We start from the raw sequence: 7,568 nt of genomic DNA, 5'->3' as shown, positions 1-7,568 counted from the left end.
AAATTTAAAAACATTTTTTAAAAAGATCTTGAGAGAGTCAGAATATTGCTCCAAATTTCCTTAAGATAATGCCCCCTTTCTCTCAAGAAACACATACAGCACAGTGAGGAACAGACATTGATCTCAGTGATTATGTTAGTCAGAGTTGACTAGAGAAACAAATTCATAGACACTCATGTGTATAAGAAAGAGCTTTATAACAAGAGCAATTGAATATTGATAAAACAACCCAGCCCAGTCCAGATAAGGTCCATAAGTCTATTATTAGCCCATATGTCTGATACTAATCTATAAATTCCTCTTCGGACTCATGAAGCACATGCAATGACACCGAATGCAGGAAGATCACAGGCCAGTGGGAGGAAAGCCTTGTGGATCTAGTGGCAGTATAAGTCTCTGAGACCCAGCCAAGTGGGTCTCCACATGGCTCCTCCAGCTCCAGGGCTCTAACATAGCTTCATGTGTCTTGTCATCAGGAATACAAAGCAGAGAGTGTCTGTCCTGCCTCCAGCAAGCTATTTATCTCCTTAGCACCTCCAAATGAGGTCATCAAGCAGCAACCTGGTTGACAGGATAAACTCCACCCCTTCACTCTCAAGTTAGCACCAGATTATATAACTATCACAGTGATTCTCCCTGCCATTAGCATGCCTGTCGTACTAAAGATTTGTCACTCTGTGTTTAAAACACAGGTTCTTCAAGGAAAGGAAAAATGCAAAAAGCCATGCTTTCACACAACAATTTATGCAGTTGCTTGTTTGATAGTGGAAATGATATATAATTGGAAGCATTAAAAACTGTTATAAAATTTCAGGCAGATATTGTCACCAAACCAGCTGTCTTAAAGATAAGGGTAACTTAAAGTCTAGAGAATAAACTGTACATTCTTGGTGTGTACATATAATCACTTAAAATATAACTCTTGATTTGGTTCCTTTGACTCAGGGACCAAATGCTAATCAACTTCTTATTGGTAACACCTACTTTAATCTCTAGAATATGACAGACACAGGAAAACATTTGTAAGTCAGTCCCCAGCCTCCTTATGCCCAAGTGTGTACATCAACCAAAGGTTTAGCTATATCAGACGTAAAGCCTAGTGTGTGAACATAATTGAGAAGTTTACAGAAGGGTTCAACTCATAAGCCTGCATTTCTTACCTAACAAGTGAAGAAAATATTTAAAATTTAAATGGACTTTGTTAACTGGACGGTGATGGCATAAATGGAAAACAAAGAACTAAATTCCACTGCTAAAATGTACATTGAGAATGTTTCTAAAATATTACTTTTTAAGCATAGGAAACAAAAGAGTTATTGTGGTTTGATATTGAGCAGGAGGATAGAACTTTGTACTTCAGGCTTAGACTCTAGAAACCACACACGTACTGCTACAGGGCCATGGGAACCCTTTGAACCACAGATCCCGTGGTTAGCAGCCCACTGCTCACTTGGCAGCACCACCAAAGTTCCTTTGACCAGGGAGCTCTTAGTGTCACTTGCTTGCTCCTTCCCCACCCCAAGGTGACCTACACTTGTTCCTGAGTACCAATAACATTTCCTGCCTCTACTTTCCTGTGACTGCCATGTTTGACTCCATTTGTTATGTTTTATCGCCCTCGGCATATGAAAGCTTTGCTTGTTCATTCTTTTCCTCTGATGCTTATAGCCTGGGCTGTGAGTGTCTCCATGTTACAATATCCAAATTAAACTGAACAAGTTTCCCGTTTGCATGGGGACTAAGTGGTGTCGAAGGCTCTCTCTGGCAAGGTGGTTCTGAGTCCAGGATTGCAGTTGTTCCTGGGAGAACAGCTCTATCGTACATCAAGGGGTCAGGTCTGACCTGCTTTGCATGTTTTGGCCTCTGAAAGTCCTGGTGTTTCATCCCTTTACACGTGACCAATCTCAGTTTGCTACAATCTCTTCCCTAGGAGCCTGAGTTTCCCAACTCATGAAAGACAACATCATGGGAGGACCTAATGTCGGGGGTTTAAATGGAGAGAAAATGTTTTGAGAAACGATGTACAAATGCGCTTTACACAATTGACGTGTGTATGGATTGGGATAACAGTTGTATGAGCCCCCAATAAAATGATTCTTTTAAAAGAAAAAAAAAAAAAAAGACAACATCATGGAATACCAACATGTTTTCATACAGATATCAGACGAGGCAATGCAAGCATGGACACAAACAGCAGGGTTCCAGCAGCCCCAGGCCTCCTAGTGTGACACCCATGGCACCCTGTGTGTTCTGGCAAACAGTTTAAGAGACTCAACCCTAAATAGTTTGGGAATATTGGACTCTGTTCTAGACATTTGAGTACATCAGTGTAGCTCTCAGTTGCCTTGATTGATCTCTGAAGGATTCAGTATTTCCCCAAAGTTTGAAAAGTTTAAACCCCTATGAAATTAGAGCATTTGCTCAGATCTCTTAATTAGCAAACTACTTTGGAAATTCCAGTTAAGAACCTCTTTTATCTTTTCCTGCAGCTTCTTCCACCAACAGAATTGTGGGGGGAAATGAGAAGAGGATAAACTGCTCTTCAAAATATGACGGTTGTCCTAAGAGTAGGAATTCCCATTTGGAAACAGGAATTGGGGCTCTAGGTCAAACAGATGTTGGCTCAAATTCTAGCCCCTCCCCTTTCATTGGACGTTAGTAGGAAAGGGGGTGCATTACTCGAAGGGAACAAAGCCATGAAGACATGTTCTTTATTCTAGTGTTTCTGTGCCCTTGCTCCCAAAGCCAGCTATGGTGATCAGAGAGAAAGGGAGCAGACAGGGAGGGGAGTGAAGAAGAGAGGAAGAGGTACAGGAGAGAGGAGAGGAGATAATAAGGGAGGAAAGCAGAGGACAGGACAGGACAGGAGAGAAGAGGAGGAGAGAACACAGGAGCCAGGATAAGGGTCGACGTGTCAGTGATTCAAATAATTTCAAGATTTACTCAATTCTTACTATAAACCAGGTCCTTTACCAAATGCCAATATTTACTTCATTAATCCTCACCACAAATCTGTATAGAGCATTTTTGTCTCACTTTGTCTCACAGAAACTCAATGTCAGAGATACTTAGAGACTTACATAAGATTCCAAAACTAGTGAGGGCTATGCCAGGTTCCAAGACTTCACCAGAGATTCTAACTACCACCACCACCACCACCTCCACCACCCCATTAGCCCTTTGTCAAGAGCAGACCATGGAGGTCTGTCTACCATGTGCACAGCAGTGGAACATTAGTATAATTAAGCCTTCTTTGAATTCGTGGTTCATTGCAGTGCAATATTAATTGCCTTCTTTGAGCTCTTTGATGTGGCTGTTAATTTATAGTTCAGAGAATCTTTTGACTTCATTGAACTGTTCAGATGGTTCAGGGATCAGAATCTTCCCCGCCACCCCCACCCCCTTTTTTTTACCATGAGGAAATATTCCAGTTTTTTTGCGAAAAATTTTTCATCTAAATTGCAAAGACAGAGTACCAGAGCCATGCATCCATCGCAGAACAAGAAGGCGATGAAATGTCTCAGACACCTCTTGAGAAAAGCTCCCAAGAAGCACGCACCAGCCAACGATCTACAGCTGTGTTTGTCTGCAGTTTCTAAAAAAACTCTTCCTTGTATTTGCCTTTCTCTCTCCAACCTGTCCAGATTTGGCTTTACGCTCAGGAATTTTTTTCCCGATCTTTGTCCATCTTCAACGTGGTGATGACCACCATGCTCGGGAATGCCCACCTGGGCAGTTGTGCCATCGGCTTTCTCATGCTGCCCCAATCGATAGAGATGGCGTACTTCTTTCCGTACACCTGCACCACCTGGCCGATTTCTTGTTGGAAGCTCCTCATCGTCCTCGCGGAAGGACGCAGCTCATTGGAGAGTGGGCACCACGTGATCTTCCTGTGCACGTGCGAAGGAGCACTGAAGCGGTGTTTGCGGTTCTTGCTGTGGGCCGAGGTCACGAAGGGGTCGAACTTAATGGTGACTGCTGGGTGCTAAGGGGTCTCCAAATCTCCTCCTCATCCAGCAATAACTTTTTACATAAATTTCTTATACAAGTCCATTTTCTGGCAGAATGAGTGTGTGTAAACTTTAACTTCAAACGTGTTGCTCTCTCTTTTCCAAAAAAAATGTCCAACCCCTACGGGCAGAACTTATACCCTCTGGACTTACATAGACCATGACTTTCAACTCCATGCAGACCCCTCCCGTGGCTCTTATACTCTCTTCTCTCTTCTCTCTCTCTCTCTCTCTCTTCATCCACCACATCTGACTTGGGGTCAACAATAAGAGACAATAGAAAAACGAACCAGCCCTCCCTCCCCATCTGTCATTTTGTCCTATGTGGTGGCTTGAATGTGGCTATGATGCTGGACGTTATGTCATTGATAATTCAAATGCCAGCAGAGTCACTCATGTTGGGCAGATTTCAGTGGAACTTCCAGACCAAGACAGACCAAGAAAAAAGATGTGGTGTTCTACTTCCAAAAATTAGCCAGCTAAACCTATGGATCCCTGGTATTAAACTGACTACAGACTCAACAGATGAGAGAGGACAGGTAGGGGGAGTGAGTGTGTACAACAGGAGCACCTCAGAAGAGGGAGGTGAGCGGGAGAGCGGTGGTACAGCATGAAGCATCCCGTGGCCCTGAACTGCACGTGTAGAAATTAAGTTAGTTCAGCCACTTGAACTCCTTAACAAATGTGTAGGGTTTTCATCCAACCCAAAACAAACTCCCTGCCATGGAGTCCCTATAGGACAGGGAGGGGGAATGCTCCAAGATAGATGTGGTTGGGAGTGAACAATGCCCTTTGATATGATTGAACTATGGAACTGCTCAATTGTATGATTTGCAATTTATGTGCCAATAAAACTGTTGAAGATAAATAAATAAATAATGTTTCACAGTACATTCTGAACAACAATGTTGGAGGGGGGAATGAGGAGCTGATGCCAAGGGCTCAAGTAGAAAGCAAATGTCTTGAGAATGATGATGACAACAAATGTACAAATGTGCTTGACACAATGGATGGATGTCTGGATTGTGGTAAGAGTTGTATGAGCCCCCAATACAATGATTTTTTTTAAATGTGGAACTGATACCAAGAGCTCAAATTGAAATAAAATGTTTTGAGAATAATGATGACAACAAATGCACAAATGTGCTTGACACAATGAATGGATGGATGGGTTGTGAGAAGAGTTATACGAGCCCCCAAAAATGATTTATTTAAAAAAACAAAAAAAGAAAGAAAGAAAATGAACTGTTTGAGACTCACTGCCCCTGTGAGTTTCCAAGACTGTAATTACCGAGGAGAGTAGAAAACCTCGTCTTTCCCCTTTGGAGCTGCTGCTAGTTTCAAACAGCTGACTTTGTGGATCACAGCCCAACAGATAACCACTAGCCACTAGGGCTATTCAATTAGTGTATGTTACTGGATATATTCTCAACAATACCAAAGTAAATAAAGTAGTTTTTAAACCCTTGCAGATCACAAGGGAATGCTGTCTAATCCAATGCTGGAAAATGAACCCCTCCAGTTGGAAGACCCTCAAAATATGACTTGGGGGGGAAAGCCCCCGAGTGGAGTTGACTGCGAGATGCTGATGTGGCACAGCTCAAGATGATAAGTAAGCGCCTCAAACATCTGTTAATCACTGGAACATTCAATGCCCAAAGTATAAATCAAGGAAAACTGGAAGTTCTCAAAAAGAAAATGAAACCTGTGCTCTAGGCTTTAATGAGCAGAAATTGATTGATATTGGACATTTGAATCCTGACGTGATATGGTTTACTATGCTCCAATAAATAAAACCAGACACACATTACCCATGGGTGTAACCCGTGCTAGAAGCAACAAATTGAAGAGGAATGGGATTGCTTTCATCATCAAAAACAAAATTTCAAGATCTATTCTAAAGTACAGTGCTATCAAAAATAGGCTAAGACCCACGTGTCCACCTAAAAAGAAACAATAATATGACCATTATTCACGTCTATATACCAATTACAAATGCTAAAAAAATATGAAAATATTGTAGATATCTATGAACCGCTGAGGCTACATTTTATCAAGTGTGCACTCAGGATATATTAATAACTACTGATGGTTAGAATGCAAAAGTTGGAAACAAAGAAGAGACAGAACAGCAGTTGGACAATACGACCTTGTTGATAGACAAGACACTGGAGGTCACATAATAAAATTTTGCAAGACCAGCGACTTTTAGTCATCACAAATAATCATTTTTTTCTCATCGGCCAAATTGATGAACTTGCAGCTAGATGGTGTGACACATGTTGGGCAGGTAAAATGTATTACAGTAGAGGGAATGCTCTAAGATAGATGTAGTGGGGGGTGTACAATTCCCCTTGATATGATTGAACAATTGAACTACTCAATTGTATGATATGTAAGTTATGTGCCAATAAAACTGTTGAAAATAAATATATAAATAACATCTGACCGTATATTCCAACAACCATTTTTAAAACGATTTATTCAAAATGAACTATTTGTGCCTCACTGCCCTCCAAATCCAATGGCAGCTATTGCTGCAGCCATGATCCTGAAACAAAAGCAGCAGCAGCAGCAACAGCCTCCACCCCGCAGGCCCCCTGCCAGAGGGGGAAGACTGGTTCAATATCATCAGTCCAAAGAAAATCAAAGGTCATCAATTGCTCACGTGCAAGTTCAAGCTGCAATTGAAAATAAAAGCAAGTGCAAAAAAAGTAAGTGCATAAGCATCAAAACTACATATTTAAACACATTTTGCCATTTCAAATACAAATTTGACACTTTGAAGAGTGTAACCAAAGAAGAGAGTTGTGGGATGACATCAAGGATGGTATACATGAAGAAAAGCAATTTAAAAAGACAGGAAAGAAGGGAAAGATCAAAATGGAAAAACTAATTAGAAACTTTAAATGGAAAGAAAGGAAACCTAGACTAAATAAAACACTATTAAATTTTTCTTAATTAAAACAAAATATAAGGCTTTTCTCTCCCAGACTTTAAAGCCTATGATATAGCCACGGTGATCTCGGACTGGTAGTACTATAGATACAAAATCAATGGATTAGAATCGAGAAACCAGATATACAACCAAGGACTGTTAGGCACTAAGTCTTTGATAAAGGACTAAAACATATTAAGTGGGGAAGAAATAGCCTGTTCAACAAATGGTACTAGAAAAAGTGGATTTTTTTCTGCAAAAGAATAAAACAGGATCCATATGTCACACCATGTGCAAAAGCTCAAGGTGTATCAAAGACCTAAATATTAACTGCACAACCATAAAGACCATCAATTACAAAATTAGGGACCAACTAAAGAGCCCTAATACAATGCATAAACACATTACTGAAGGTAATGAAAAATCTCCATACTACAGAAGACAAAATAAAGGACTAGGACCTGCTTAAAACGGAACATTTATGCACGTCAAAAGACTTCGTCAACAGAGTTAAAAAGAACCCACAAATTGGGAAGAAATATTTAATGATAATACGTCAGATGAAGGGCCAATCTCCAAAATCTAGAGAAAAGTACAACATCTTAACAAAAAAAATACAG

General features: G+C 40.7%; 1 pseudogene; it reads left to right on the top strand.

The window, feature by feature from the left end:
- Nucleotides 1–3,599, top strand: part of LOC115869217 — a 9,920-nt pseudogene extending 6,321 nt beyond the window's left edge.
- The last annotated feature ends 3,969 nt before the right edge of the window (nt 3,600–7,568 follow it).

Source organism: Echinops telfairi, unplaced genomic scaffold (genome assembly GCF_000313985.2).
Source record: "Echinops telfairi isolate 266 unplaced genomic scaffold, ASM31398v2 ScPeMD7_1;HRSCAF=3_0, whole genome shotgun sequence".
NCBI lineage: Eukaryota > Metazoa > Chordata > Mammalia > Afrosoricida > Tenrecidae > Echinops > Echinops telfairi.
The sequence above is the reverse complement of the archived record's forward strand: the minus strand, read 5'-3'. Positions and strand labels throughout refer to the sequence as shown.